Here is a 17347-nt window from a genome sequence, read left to right as displayed (position 1 = left end):
AATTGCAAGTACAAAAAACAACATGTATGGTAAAATCCTTTACGCATTAAAGTTATAGTTGAAATAAATTCACGAGAATCATTAATATGTAACATTACCGTTTAAACTATTCATAATTGGACTCGATTTTACTCCTCAAAAGATTTTGTTGAGATCTTGTTTCTTAAAAGCAGCAATAATTATCGATCTTTCTAAACTGTTCAGGTGTCAGACAAAACAATGTAATCTAAATTTAAAAAATGAAAATATCAGTATAATTATATAAAAACGATATTTGAGAGTAATCAAATAATAAAATGGGGCAAAAGTTTTACTTTAACGTGACAGATAAAATTTACGATTTTTTAATTATCATGGAACACACATATTCGTTTTCTCTTATAGTAGAAAAATGACATTGGCAATATAAGTCCTATTGAAATAGCTAGTCCAAAGTTTCAGGTTAACAGCACATAGGCGCGTGGATAACTTATTTTTATTACATTGTGTGATGCTTTGTTGATAGTTCCTTTAAAGTTTTAAATTATTATCAATTTGTTAATGATTTATATGCTTAATAAATGAATTAAAAATGTTTTACCTTTTTAGTTTCAGTGTTATGGACAGAAAACACGTGTCATTGATACAGATAGTCACTCAAAAAAGTTAATTATTAATTAAAATGTTAATACGATAGATAATATTTATTTGATCTATTTAAACGTGCATCGTAACTCGGAATGCAATAAATTAAATGTCAATGCTCCTGCAAAAAATAACAATTCTATTCTGAGATTTATTATTAAATCTGTTAGAATTTAAAAAATTGAACGTGTATCATCTTTCAATCAGCGTGTAAGCTGTCGTCATGAGTTTTTAAGAGTGAAAAAGCAATTTTATTCACCAGTTTGTATTTCTCCTTGCTAAATTAAATCATGGTCAGCCCACACGCAATACTATGTTTATGAATTTCACCAATAAAGAACATTAAATTTTTGACCAGACATTAATATAATGAAATCTGAGGGTTACGGAAAGTAACATTGACGTTGCGCACGATGTTGGTACTACTTAGCGTTTCACGACGTTCCTCAAAATAAGGCGATTTCGACGATTTCAAAGAAAGTTTCAGGCGTTCAAGCATATTATTGATGATGTCAATTTACTGTTGTGAATTTGGTAACCGATTTCGGTTTGTCTGAAAAAATGCATAAATTTACAAATAAAACTCAAAGTGGTCGTATAGATATTTTTTTAATGAAATTCATTTACAGGAGTTGTCAGTCTTTCCAGGCCATAATTGATAATTTTCCTTTCGGCAGCAGTTCGCATTAATGAATCCGATACAATAATGTCCAAATTTACACAGATTTATTTTTAATATAAGTTAGATTTTGAATTCATATTCTCCTATTTTTTGCATATTTATTCTTTTATTGCATTTCTTCCCGTTTCCGTTTCCTTTCTGTATTTTATCATTTCCCGATGCTTTCTTTGTCGCAAAATATTTAGGAAGTTAAACATTCGGGACTCATGTTTTAAATTTTCTCATTCCCGTATTTTTGTGGCATATCCTTTGTTTGTTATAATTGCCAGCAATGGGTTTTCTCTATTTTATTTTATTAACAAAAAAAATATACATGTTACTTTTGACGATTTAAAACTTGCAGATAGACAATGTTCCTTATATAAAACAAATATGCTATAAAAAAAAAACCCTAAGATCCCGATATTTTTTTTATATCGATCTCATTTGGTCAACATTTGAATTTAAACTTAAACTATTCCTTTCTCATACATTGGTTGTATTGTAATTTATACGTGTATTTTTATTTTCATTCGAATTAAACTGGAAACAAATAATTACGATATAAAATTAAAAACCAGCACATGACATCAATTACGTTTTGCGAACGTTGGGACAAAACGGCTATACTTTTTGAAACGATCTAAAAACCTTGTTGCCTAACGAAAAAATATTAAACACTATATTGTTTAAGAAGAAAGACAGAAAAACCTTTACCGCCAAGTTTTATTTTTTATGATCTAACTATGCTTATTTGATAGACAGCTGGTTAAAACCTCAATTTTAAAGAAAATACAGCGTTTTTTTCGTTGGGACAAGATGGCTATACTTTTTGAAGTCATTGCAATAGAAACTATACGCATGGTTTCCGGCAAAAAAATATCATGAACCAGGAGAAAAGTAAAAAAACTTTCAAATATAATAAATATTTTTTCTCTCAGCTTTTTCAATTTCACGGTATAAATGCGCAAACCCGAAATATACTTACTTTGCATACGGTTGGACATTTTTCAGACCGTTTACAAAAATAACATTTTCCGGATTACGGTTTCAGTGATATTGATTTTGTTTTAACACGCGAATAATTATAACAATAGCAATATTATTGTGAAGTTTTACGATGGTCAGAGAAAAAATACCGTAGGAGAGAAACGGAACTTTGATCTTTTGCACACAAAATGAAACGTTGGACATTACGTTTTTGCGTAAAAATGGGATAATTAAGTGTTATAATTCCTGGTATTTTAAATTTCGGTTCCTTTTTTACTTTAATTTCAAGTCTAATGGAATGAATTCAATCAGAAATCACTATATTTTTATCGAACTGACCAGTCTACGTATTTATTTTTATGCTAATCTATAGCAAAATGGAATTGGTACCAACATCGTGCGCAACGTCATTATAGTCTGATTTTCATCTCGCCCCCTTGGTATCGTCTTAATTCACATCATCAACCCTCATTTTTACATACATCTTAAAGCTATATATATAATGTATTGTATTGCATGCATGCTTTGTAAATATTCTACTCTTACAAATTGTTCATCTGAGAAGACTTTATAAGTTTGATTAGCTTGTTTCTCATCCCTTTTGTATATTTTAGCTTACTTTAAAAACACCTATAAAAATAGTCGTGGAATTTTATTTCATACATTTTTTTTCTTTTCATTATCTCCTCGTGTATGACTCATCGTTTTATGAATTATCACCGGTTTACTACTTGTCATGAGCAACACAAAGGGTACCACTAGTTGAACAGGATCTCCTTACATTTCTCGTTGCTCAATATTCAATATTTAGTTTTTCGTACAGCGTTTTTCGACTTGTTTGTTTTTGTTTATATCTTTTTGCCATAATGATGTTATCTTGATACGACTAAAGATTTTCTTGAATTGACCGCCATCACCACCAACACAATCACCACACACACACGCACACACGGTGGTATCTTTTTTATAATTTCATGGTCCCCAGGCCTTTTAAACATGGACAGAATTAAATTGATATTTTTTTTTTCGTCCTAAGTATGCATAAAACATGTAACTGAATTTGCAAACAACACATTTATGATATACTTATGAATCTGTTGCTACTTTATCGTCTTTAACCATTTATTTGATATCAAGTTTTAAATATTAAATAATTCAGAACAATTATTTATACATTATGTGATAAAAGCGAACTGTGGGACTGATGAATGCAATATTAGTGAACAACGCGAGATAACTCTGTTAAAACATTATAAATAAACCATCAAAATCAGTAGCAGTCACGAATAATTTACACTTTCGTTTAATATTTAAATCATTATCCAAACACTGTTGTAGCTACAGGTTCGACTAGGAAAATTCATTACCAAAAATAATTTTGGAATGAAAAATTCTTAAAATACACCTGTGACGTAAATCTTTTGTTCAAACTCTCCATTATTTTTCAGGAATGGAGAGTTATTTTCTATTGTTCGTCTTCATTCATCCGGACGTTTTGCCCTTTGGATATTTCCATGGACACTTTCTTAAAAAGTGTTCACCCATGGGAATAATTCTAAAGGACGAAACGCGATATTGAATGAAGATGAAATCTTACTAAAACGACTGATACTGGATTGTTTTAAATTGGGGAAAATGAAAACCATTACAAAATAAAATAAAATTCTTTAAAATGATATAATCTGATTTGATTTGATTTGATTTTTGGTGTTTTAACGCCACTTTTAAGCACCGCTTTTGGGCTATTTCGTGGCGGCCAGTTTTTATTGATGGAGGAAGCCGGAGTGCCCGGAGAAAACCACCGACCTTCGATAGGAAAACTGACAATCCTAGTCAATTAAGATTGGAGTCGAGTACAACCTCAGTGTTGACTGGCTAGTGATTACAGTAGTAACTACTTAGACCACTCGGCCACCGAGGCCCCTGAATAATCTGAAGATTCGTTTCTAATATTTAAGGTGTATTTTAAGTTAGCGAAAGTCCAAATAACTGTCCATTCCTAGGAAACAATGGGCTTCGTACGGGCCTCCGCTCCATTATTTCCCAGGAATGGACAGTTATTTGGACTTTCTCTATAACAGAATTTTTTTTTCTTTTTCAAAAACTTGAAAAAATAAACATTTCTTAACTGTCTTTGGAGTTCATGTACTGAAAGACTCTTACATCGTTGAAATCGGAGCCAAATGATTTTATAATTTTATTGGAATCGGCTGTGAAGTATGTAGGAAATGTCACTGGGATAGCAAGAGTCTTGTGTATATAAGGAATTTTCGGAACGCAACAGTTGTCCAATTAACTACCCTTAGCTTGAAGTTTTGTAATAACAATAAAAAGTCAAAACTGACCGAAAAATGAAAATAAAAGACTAAAGATGGTCAGCCTAAGTCGCTATACAAGGAGGCAATCGCATCGAATTTATCCAAGTAAGCAGCATGTATTTGAAATGTTAAGTCGCATTTGGTCAATGTTGCAAATTCAATCCCGACAACTATAGAAAACAAGAGGCTCATGAGAACGTTTGAAGGGCAATAACTCTTCAAGGGGTCAATTGACTATTTTGATCATGTTGACTTATTTGTAAATCTTACTTAGCTGAACATTTATTGTCATTTATACTTTCTCTTTATCTATCATAATATTAAAGAAAATAACCAAAAACAGTAAAATTTAATAAAAATAAACTATTTCCAACAGTAACCAAACAATGGGTTGTCGAACTCGTATGAAAATTTCATAACAGATAGATCATTACCCATTTATCACTTTAACTCTCTTTCACTTTTGATCTAACTGCTGTAGTTTTTGAGATATAAGCCAAAAACTGCTTTTGTCCCCTATGTTCTATTTGTAGCCATGGCGGCCATGTTTGTTGATGGATCAAAACTTCGGATACAATTTATAAACTAGATACCCTGAGGAGCATTTAGTTAAAGTTTGGAAGTATTTTGCCCAGTAGCGTCAGAGAAGAAGATTTTTGAAAAAGTAATAGACAGTCTAAGACTTGCACAAAAATGTAAAAAAATAAACATTTCAAGGGCAATAACTCCTTAAGGAGTCAATTGACTATTTTGATCATTTGACTTATTTGTAGATCTTACTTAGCTGAATATTTTTGCTATTTACACTTTCTCTATAAAGATAATAACCAAAAACAGTAAAATTTCATAAAAATAAACTATTTTGGAGAGTAACCCTACAATGGGTTTTCCAATTGGTCTGAAAATTTCATAACAGAAAGATATGACTTATTCATCACTTTAACTCCATGTCACTTTTGCTTTAACTGCTATAGTTTTTGAGATAAAAGCCAAAAACTGCATTTGACCCCTATGTTCTATTTTTAGCCATGGCGGCCATGTTTGTTAATGGATCAAAACTTCGGATACAATTTATAAACCAGTTACCCTAAGGAACATTCAGTTAAAGTTTAGAAGTATTAGGCCCAGTAGTTTCAGAGGAGAAGATTCTTGAAATAGTCTACGACGACAGACGACGATGAGGACGACAGACGACGACAGATGACGGACGACGACGGACGCCAATGGAGCTAAAAACGAAGGAGATGTGGTATGATTGTCAATGAGGCCAGTTATCTGCCAGAGATAAAAGGACGATTATGTACACAACGTTAAGTCACCTTACGACCTTCAAAATTATGAGCAAAACCCATACCTTATAGTAACCTGTTAAAGGCACCGGCATGACAAAATTTGAAAAAAATCAATAGAGAAAAACAATAAACGAAAAACAACTATAGCCGACGGCAACCAACGCCAACAACTGAATTACAGGTTCATGACTAGGGAAAACCACATAAAGAATGTAGAGGGGTTAAACGTGTTTGATAGCGCTCAATCATCCCCAACCTGTGACAGTGTGTAACAGCACAACCTAAGAACTAACTATAAAAATTAATTGGAAATGGCTGGACTCATCATACCGGCAATAAAAAACAACATGTGTTCCTTGGAATTACAGGAGTTAATCACCAAAACTTATATTCAATAGACATTTGATTCCGATAACACTATACTGCATTTCTTTCACTGACCACCCTTAAAGTTTCCTAACCCTGTAGACAAGGCATTGTACGTTATAAATGTGTAGCTAGGTACTGCATTGGGATGAATTCCATTTCCAAAATATCTACCTACAATTATTTCCATAAACACAAAATATCTCCCCTTATTTTAAATGAGATGAAGAGAATATTGACGCCTGAAGAACACTCTTAGCAGAACAAGAAACATGTATAGTGGAAGTGTTTCCTATCTTTTGACATGATCATTATCAAAATTTAATGTTTATTCATTCCGAACATATTGTATTGTGCAAGTACATTCTCCGTACATTTTTGTTTTATGTAAAGGAATCGCCTCTGTGATCTCGTGGAAGCGTATTCGCCTTGATTGCATGAGGTCATATGCTCGATCTATAGCCAGGTCAAACCCAAGACTTCAAAACTGACAATTGCTGCTTCCCCGTTAAGCACTCGCCACTTATGAGTAAGAGCAAAAATGTGTATGCTCGGGGTCATAATAATTTGTCCGGGTAGCATGACATGTCTTCATACAGACCGTATTTTTGTGAACTAGCATGTAAAAATTTGGCTCAACGTGTCGATCTAGTACAAAGCAGGTTCATATTCATATAACAGTAACATGTCCTCGTCTTGAATATGCCTATTTGACACTGGACGTTACACACTTATCCATCATAATCATATTGTGTAAATGACTGGTTATCATACATTTCTAATTAGTTTTTCGCTAGAGTATAGATGCACCTAAGTTATCGTGTTCGCTAAAAAATGTATAGTTTAAGCACATGGATGTATTCTGTTTTTATTGACACAATCAGTAACGTTAAATATAAAAATAAGAAGATGTGGTATGATTGCCAATGAGACAACTCTCTACAAGAGACCAAATGACACAGAAATTAACCACTATAGGTCACCGTGTGGCCTTCAACAATGAGCAAAACCCGTACCGCATAGTCAACTATAAAAGGCCCCAAAATGACAAATGTAAAACAACTCAAATTAGAAAACTAACCGCCTAATTTATGTACAAAATAATGAACGAAAAACAAATATGATACATAGTAACAAACGACAACCACTGAATTACAGGCTCCTGACTTGGGACAGGGACAAACAGAATATGGCGGGGTTAAACTAGTTAAATGGCACCAAACCCTCCCCTAACCTAGGACAGTGGGGCAACAGCACAAAACAAGACAAAACAATAAACGAAAAACAAACATTATAAAGGGCAACAAACAACAACCACTAAATTACAGGCTCCTGACTTGGGACAGGCACACACAGAATGTGGCGAGGTTAAACAAGTTTGAAGGCGCCAACCCTCCCCTAACCTGGGACAGTGGTGTAACAGTACAACGTAAGAACAAACTATAAAAATCAGTTGAAAAAGGCTTAACTCATCAGATGGATACAAATAGAAATACATATAACAAAAACACAGAGTGTACGTGGCAGGGTACTTATACATCCTTACATCAAAAAGACACTAAGTACAGATCTTAGAGTTCTCGCAGTTACTGACAGCTAGTTCAAAGCCAATAACAACTAATAAAAAAAATCATGCATCTAAGACTCAAATATCAATCAGTACACATCCAACATCCAATGGATTTAGTGTAAAGACGTCATTAACAGTCAGAAAAAACATGACCTTGTGCAATGCCAAGATACAGATATCGACAGATTGTAGATACACGAATGTGCATATGTATATAAACATAATGTTTAGTTTGATTTCAATTTACTGATAACAAAATCAATATTAATACCAATAAAAACAATATTCAAAGATCTAATTACAGTGTTGAATTGGTAACCTTTTAGAATAAAATTATTTGAAGGATCGATCTAAATTTCCGGGCTCGGTAAACAACATCTCCGTAAAAATTAGGGTGTACTATCCCGTTTGAAATAAGTTTTCTACAGGTACAACCAAACTTCAAAACCAAATCTTTATATCTATGGAAGAATTTAGTAAAGGTTTTAAGAAATTTGTGGTAACGAAATCCCTGACATAATAATTTACCAGTAATACATAGATTACGTTCATGAAATCGTCCCTTTTGTAATAAATTTTAAGTTTCCCGTGTAAAACTGAAATATCGAAATCTAGGAAAGGACAGTTATTACCGTTTATATTTGATTTATTTAAAGTAAGTTCCTTTGGGTAAATTTCGGCAGTATATTTAGAAAATTCTTGATTATTTAACGAAAAAATATCACCAAGATAACGGTAAGTGTTGTTGAATTTATCAATTAAATGCAATTTAGACGGGTTTACTGAGTTTGGTCATAAACTGTGATCCATAACAGTACAAGAACAAGTCTGCTATTAAAGGGGCGCAATTGGTGCCTATAGGAATACCTACAACCTGTCGATAAACTTTATTGCCGAAACGTACATAAATATTATCAAGGAGAAAATTAACAGCTTCAATCATCTCATCACACCTCCAGTAAGTATATCTAGCATATTTACCTTTCTCAATAGAGAAGAAGGCTTTAAATGAGTTGCAGCAAATATATTTGCATTCAGATTTACCAAACGACCATTTAATTAAATAGGAAAACTTTTGTTTGATAAGATTGTGTGGAAGTCTAGTGTAAAGAGTTGAAAAGTCAAAACTGTCAACAGAATCAAAAGGACCATCAAAAGCACGTAATTTATCTAAAACATCCAAAGAATATTTACACTCCAAAAATAGTTAATTCCACTATTTTCATATGCTTTATTACAAAAGTTAATGATAAGTTCTTTGACAGTAGTTAAGGAACTAGTTAAAAGCATTGACAGACTAGTTGTAGAACACTTACTGGAGGCCGAAATAAAACGATATTTTACTGGTTTTTTTGTGTAGTTTAGGTAACCAATACATAGTAGGGACCTTCAAATGTTCAGAAGAAGCCTTACTGTGACCTATAATGGTTTACTTTTATAAATTTTGACTTGGATGGAGAGTTGTCTCATTGGCACTCATACCACATCTTCTTATATCTATTTACTGCAGGGTTTGTTGCTCGTGCTGTGTGGATGCAGAAGAATGTGTCCCCGTGCTTGTGGTGTATGCCCTTATATTTTTCAAATATGGGTTGTTTGCCTGTGAGAGAGCTTTCACATGTTTATTATATCTTTGTTCTTAATTGTCAATTATATATTATGGTGCTTGGATGTATAAATACTCATCTACGCCTGCTATTTTTATTATTGCCCACTGTTATGGTTTTACTAAGATTTCTTACAATCTCTGTTTTTGCCCTGTGTTTGTTATATGTCAGTATTGTAATACTTAAGTCTTTACGTCGGGTATTTTATAACAGTTTTTGTAAGATTTCTTTGACTGCTTTGCCTATTATTTCCTATTCCGTAATTGTGATCCTTATTCATTGTTACAACCGCCTTTTTCCTATACCCCTATTTAATTATCATGATTTTACGTAATGGAAAGCAAATTATTAACAACACAACTTCTAGGATATCCACGTGCTTAAACAAACGTATTTGTAATGCCTCTACAGCCAGATTGTTTAACAAAAATGCGCGTGGACATCCACAAATTTTCCCGTGCAATGCCAAAAAGTGACTAACCTGTTTTAGATTAACTTCACAAAATACTGTACGGTCAACAGTGAACGGGAGAGCTTTTTCGCTCTCCTTTTCCTGTGACATTACCTGAAAAACTCAAAACCTTATATATGTGGTAACTTGAACCCAACCTAAGTGTGGTATTCAATATGTGGGACAGACGGGACGAGCATATTTTAAGAAATCAAGAACACCTTTACCGCTTTCGTAGACCTAAAAAATTCAAAAGTTTGATATATCAACATTTAGATAAGCATAATCAAAATCTAAAATTTATTAAATTCCAACCACTTGAAACCGTTCAGAAACAACCTGGAGAATCAAACAAGCAACTTGAAAAATCACGTGAAGTTCGCGAATTATTTTGGATAAAAAGACTTCAAACAGCTTATCCTTTCGGTCTTAATGACAAAATAATAGGACAGGGGAACATAACTAAAACTTCACTCGATGTCATTAATATTGTCGATAAACAACTTAGAAATAAAAGGTCTCATGGCAAACGCAAAAACCGTATTCAACGTATTAAACATCGTATAAATTATATATACACTCGCTGATCTGTTATCTATAATAAAAAATAATGGCAGACATCAAGTATTATGCAAACTGGGTCAGATACCAATAAGTAAGTTATATGCTATTTTTCTGGAGTGTGATACAATTTTTCTTTTTAGCCCAATGAATGAATACACCCGTATTATTACAGCCTTTTGTCATCATAGGCTATTTCCTAGTATCGATAAACCTGAAAATCATAAACGGCATTTTCTTAAATTAAAATATATAAATAGAGGTATTGATTTTATTAACTTATCTAGTATATTCAATGACTCTACCATCCAAAGCCAAATACCTCCATATTTTGATAATATAGAACCACCTATTATTTCGTATTCTTATAAAAAAAAACAGCAGAAGTTTGATTTTTAATTATACGTCAGTTACATCAGACGTCAATATAGAAAATAATGTTCCTTCCACTTGAGATTGTGAAACATCTAGTTTTAGATATGTTCCCTATGGTCATGTCCTTACAGGAGACCTCAACATCGTCGAAGACCGTGAGGTCATAACTTTTCTTAAGAAAGGACCGAAATTATCGTCCTCCATCTAAAATAGATTGGAAACAGTGTCGTCAGGTCATTAAAGACGCTCTGTCTGTCTACTGTAAAAATTGGTGTAAACGTGAAAAATCTGATAAAAAATCTCTAGACAGTTATTTGAATAAAATTATGAATACTGTTAATATTCGTATATCTCATTTTGAAAACAAGTCTGAAATTAGTAATAGGGTCCATGATATTCCCATTTCCAGAATAAAAAAAAAATCCAAGTACTCGCAAAGCGGTTTGTGTTCGTACCGGCAGACAAAGCAGCAAATAATGTAGTGGTGGTGTGACGCATATACTACACGGAAGTTCTCCAAAACGAAATTACAAATTCATCTACATTCAGGTCCGTACGCTCCACAGAGAGTCAAATTGTAAATAAGCATATCACTGCCACTACCCAGCTTAAAGCCTCTTCCGAACATTTGAAAGTCCCTACTATGTACTGGTTACCTAAATTGCACAAAAAACCCTTTAAATTCCGTTTCATCTCCGCATCTAGTAAGTGTTCTACTACCAATCTATCAGTGCTTCTAACTACCTCCCTTACTTCTATCAAAGAACTTGTTATTAACTTTTGTAATAAAGCTTATGAAAATAATGGTATTAATTATTTTTGGAGTGTTAAAAATTCTTTAGAGGTTTTAGATAAAATACATGTTTTTTGATGGTCCTTTTAATTCTGTTGATAGTTATGATTTTTCTAATCTCTATACTACACTTCCACACAATCTTATCAAGAAAAAGTTTTCATATTTAATTAAATTGTCTTTTGAAAAATCACATTACAAATTTATTTGCTGTAACTCGTTTAAAGCCTTTTTCTGTAACGAAAAAGGAAAGTATGCTAGATACACTTACTGGAAATGTGAAGATATGATTGAAGCTTTAAATTTTCTCCTGGACAACATATATGTACGTTTCGGTGATAAAGTGTATCGACAAGTAGTAGGTATTCCTATGGGCACTAACTGCGCCCCTTTAATAGCAGATTTATTCCTGTATTGCTATGAATCTCAGGTTATGACCAAACTCAGTAAAGACACGTCATTGTTACATTTGGTTGATACATTCAACAATACCTACCGTTATCTAGATGATATTTTTTCGTTAAATAATCCAGAGTTCTCTAAATATACTACCAAAATTTACCCAATAGAACTTACTTTAACTAAATCTAACATAAACAGCAGTAGTTGTCCTTTACTGGATTTGGACATTTCAATCTCTAAAGGAAAACTCCATACGAAAATTTACGACTAAAGAGACGATTTTTCATTCCCTATTGTTAATTTTCCTTTTTTAGACGGCGATGTTCCTTTGGCTCCATCATACGGTGTTTATATATCCCAACTCGTTCGTTATGCCCGTGTGTGTATAGTGATGTCATAGATTTTAACGAATGTAATCAATGCATCACTGGTAAATTATTAAGTCAGGAATTTCGTTACCATAAATTACGTAAAGCTTTTGCTAAGTTCTTTCATAGATAGAAAGATTTGATTAGTAAATTTGGCTGTACCTGTAGAAAACTGATTAAAAACGGTATTTCACATCCTAAATTTTACGGTAATATTGTACTTAAAGCGCGGAAATCATTATGTGATCCGTGTAAACTCATCGAACCTATAAACAAACTTATTAGTAAAGGTTATCTTACCAATGTTGTAATTAGATCTTTGAGTATAGTTTACATTGGCACTTATATCGATTTTGTCATCAGCAAATTAAAACATAACTAAATTTGTATTCTTTTCAAACGGGATGTATAAAGACACACCCACGTTCATTTTGATCTATAAAGAGGTTAAACTCCTAACTATCCTACTGTCTGTTGATACATTTATTTTTGGCATTGTACTAGTCATGTCTTCTTTGACTGTCCATGACGTTAAAAAACTAAATCCCTGGGATGTGTTTTAGTTGATTTTAGTATCTGATGCATGATTTTTTATTATTAATTGTTTTGGCTTTTAGCTAGCTGTCAGTAACTGCGAGTACTCTCAAATCGTACTTTCTTGTTTATTTGACCTGTTGATACTAATTGTAATGCTTTTTTGTTATTTAATGTTATTCAGGGTTATATCCGGTCTATATACCAGCTTTGATAAGTGTTTGGTATTACTATAAATGTTCACTTCGTACTATGAACATCAAAATTATTTATTTTGTAAAAATATTTCCTTTCTCTATTGGAACTGTACTCGTATACCTAACAACAAAATTATTTTCATTTACCTGTGTTTAAAGTTATTGCAAATGGCTGATATTTATGTTCGAGCATATTGTTTTTCTTAAATTGTTTAACATTTCATACCGATATAACATGTTACTTTTATTATTCTTCCCTTAGTTTATTTATTTTGTATTTACATTTTGTCATAGGTCAAATTTTTTTGTTCAGTGTATGTTCACTGGTGTTAATATGTCCTTTGATTGAGTTCAGCTATTTCAGTTGATATTTTATAGCGTGTCTTTCTATGTTGTGATGTTACAATATTGTTTCAGAAAAAGGGTGAAGGTTTGGTACCATTAAAACGTTTAAACCCGCTGCATTTGTTTGCACCTGTCCCAAGTCAGGAATCTGATGTATAGTAGTTGTCGTTTGTTGATGTGGTTCATAAGTGTTTCTCGTTTCTCGTTTTTTATATAGATTAGACCGTTGGTTTTCCCGTTTGAATGGTTTTACACTAGTAATTTTTGGGGCCCTTTATAGCTTACTGTTCGGTGTGAGCCAAGGCTCCGTGTTGAAGACCGTACTGTGACCTATAATGGTTTACTTTTATAAATTTTGACTTGGATGGAGAGTTGTCTCATTGGCACTTATACCACATCTTCTTATATCTAATTAAGCTGTGATGTGGTTATGATATGATTGTTCTCTAGATGACTCTCTGTGGAGCGCACGGACTTGAATGTAGAAGATTTTAAAATTTCATTCTTAAGAATGTTCAAATATCGTTGCCAAAACTGCTAATCGTTCTTGTACACTTAAGTTCACACCCGGTTTAAAGTAGGGATTGTGTTTTGGGGCTCGTTTGTCTTGATTCCCCCTCCCTCCGACGTCCTCTTATTATCTTATTATTTGTTCATTCTAAACTATTTATAATATACATTGTTATAGTAAATTTAAAATGATATAGAGATGTATTAGTTGTAATTGGCTTTGAATTAGCTTTCAGTAAATGCGAGTACTCTTATTTCGGTGCTTTGTGTATATTGTTTTTATGTTAGTTGTTTTTGTTCCTCGTACCGATCTTTTGAGTTAAGCCAATTGCAACTGATTTTTATGGTGTGTTCTTTTGTTGTCCTGTAACACCATTATTTCAGGTAAGGAAAGGTTTGAGCACTCGTAAACATGTTTAACCCCGCCACATTACGTATGTGCCTGTCCCAAGTCAGGAGCCTGTAGTACAGTGGTTTTCATTGGTTCATGTCTTTCATATTTGTTTTCATATTTGTTTTGTTATAAATTAAGCCATTAGTTTTCTCGTTTGAATTGTTTCACATTTGTTATGTCGGGGCCTTTTATAGCCGACAATACGGTATAGGTTTTTCTCATTGCTGAAGGCTGTACGGTAGCAGTGGCGGATCCAGAAGGGGGGGGGGGTTCCGGGGGTTGGAACCCCCCCCCTTTTTTCTTGACGATCAATGCATTTGAATGGGGACATATAGTTGGACCCCCCCCCCCCCCCCCCCCCCCTTTTAACCTGGGTTGGGAATCCCCCTTTTAAAAATGGCTGGATCCGCCCCTGGGTAGCCATTAATTACTTACTTCCACCTCATTTTAACTCTTGTGGATAGTTGTCTCATCATACCACAACTCTTCATTACTATATTGTTATAAACTGTCTGATATAAGCATGACCGTGTGCGATGCCAAACTTTAAGTATCGACAGGATAACAGCATATCCATTTCGTACCATAACTGTTTTATATAATGACCATGTTCCTCATTTCGTACTATAAAGACGACTTATATGTATGTATGTAAGATTCCAGGCTTATAATTGTGAACACTAGACGCCCGTTATGTCTATAAAAAACTCATCAGTGACGATCGAATCAAAAAAGCTAAAAGGTAAAAATCAAGTACGAAGTTGAAGAGTATTGACGACCAAAAATTTCTAGGTGTGTTCCTAATACAACTAAGGTAATCTATCTCTGATCATCTCCGGGATTGATTGATTGAATGATTGGTGTTTAACGCCACTTTCAACACTATTGTGCTATTTCGTGGCGGTCAGTTTTTATTGATGGAGGAAGCCGGAATGTCCGGAGAGAACCACCGACCTTCGGTAGGAAAATTGACAATCCTAGTCAATTAAGATTGGAGTCGAGTGCATCTGCCCGTGCGTGATTGGAACTCACAATCTCAGTGTTGATTGGCTAGTGATACAGAAGTTGGACTACTTAGACCACTCGGCCACCGAGGCCCCTCATCTTCGGGAAGAACATCCAAAGTATTTCGAACATTTCAAAGTTTTGTAAACAGTTAATTTATAAATATGACCATATCAATTATATGTCATGTCAGCATAAAATTGCTGACCACTGGCCATGGGCTGGTGATACCCTCGGGAAGGAAATCTCCACCAGCAGTGGCATCGACCCAGTGATTGTAAAAATAAACTTATCAAAGATACCAGGCTTATAATTTTGTACGCCATGTGTGCGTTTCGTCTACAAAAGACTCATCGTGACGCTCGAATCAAAAAAGTTATAAGGGAAAATTAAGCACGAAGTTGAAGAGTTTTGAGGACTCAAGGTCTTGCCAAATACAGCTAAGGTGATTTATTCCTTTGGCAGAAAATCCTTAGTATTTCGAACAAAATATCATTTCGTACCATATTGACTTTAAATATTTCGTATTATAATGGTGACCTGCAAGGATGCCATTAGCAAAATGTGCCAGGTAAATTGCTAAAATGTGCCGACACATAAAAGCCTGGTTTATAGAAATAAGAAGATGTGGTGTGAGTGCCAATGAGACAACTCTCCATCCAAGTCAAAATTTATAAAAGTAAACAATTATAGGTCAAAGTACGGCCTTCGACACGGAGCCTCGGCTCACACCGAACAGCGAGCTATAAAGGGCCCCAAAATGACTAGTGTAAAACAATTCAAACAGGAAAACCAACGGTATAATCTATATAAAAAACGAGAAACGAGAAACACATAAGAACAACATCAACAAACGACAACCACTGAAACAGGTTCCTGACTTAGGACAGGTGCAAACAAATGCAGCGGGTTAAAACGATTCAACAGGCGCCAACCTTCACCCTAACCTGAAATAGTAGTGTAACATTACAACATAGAAAGACACTATAAAATATCAGTTGAAATGGCTTAACTCAATCAAAAAGTCATATTAACAAAAACAAGTAAACATACACTGAACGAATAAATTTGATCTATGACACAATATAAATACAATATTAAATAAAAAAGGGGGGATGTAAAACAATGTAAAAAAGACAAACTATAACCTTGGACAAAATGGCGGTAAATAGAATAACGTACACAGGTAAATTTAAATATAATAATTTTGTTGTTAGGAGTACGGAGATATTTTTTACAAAATAAATAAATTTGTTGTTCATAGTACGAGAACAGCAGTGAAAATTTATCGTCATACTAGATACTTATCAAAGGTGGTACATATTAAAAATATATAGACGAGATATAACACAAAATAAGTAAACATTGAATAACAAAAATGCATTACAGATTGTGTCAACAGGTCAAATTAACACGAAAGTACGATTTGAGAGAAATCGCAGTTACAGAAAGCTAGTTAAAAGCCAAAAACAAATAATAATAAAAAATCATGCATCAGAGACTAAAATCAACTAAAACCCATCCCAGGGATTTAGTGTTTTAACGCCATGGACAGTCAAAGAAGACATGACTTGTGCAATGTCAAAATAAAAGTAGACAGGCAGTAGGATAGTTTGGATTCAACCTTATAATAAATATGTATAATGTTATGTATAGATAAAGCAATCTCTATATAGAAAATGAACATGGATGTGTATTTATATGAGGACCAACAATCAAACACCAATGGTATTGACCTAGTGGTATTCAATAGTCCTTCAAAAAGACATTAGATATACTTTGAAAGATATTATTAATACATGATGTCATTTCAAATTTTATAGATGGTCAATGAAGTTCACAATTTTATTTAAGCGGTCAAGCTGATACTTGATTTCAGAAGAAAAGTTAAGGTAAGGTTTTTCCAGTTTATGTTTCATATATGGATTACCTCGCCTGGGCCGACAAACATAGGACTCGGACTTCTCTTGAACTGAATTTTAAT

General features: G+C 33.5%; 1 long non-coding RNA gene across 1 annotated transcript in view; it reads right to left on the bottom strand.

The window, feature by feature from the left end:
* The window catches only part of LOC127710884 (uncharacterized), a 238989-nt gene that overhangs the window by 84777 nt on the left and 136865 nt on the right, over positions 1 to 17347 (bottom strand). The window lies entirely within an intron of this gene.

Source organism: Mytilus californianus, unplaced genomic scaffold, assembly GCF_021869535.1.
Source record: "Mytilus californianus isolate M0D057914Y unplaced genomic scaffold, xbMytCali1.0.p SCAF_1, whole genome shotgun sequence".
Taxonomy (NCBI): Eukaryota; Metazoa; Mollusca; class Bivalvia; order Mytilida; family Mytilidae; genus Mytilus; species Mytilus californianus.
This window is presented reverse-complemented; position numbering and strand designations above follow the sequence as displayed.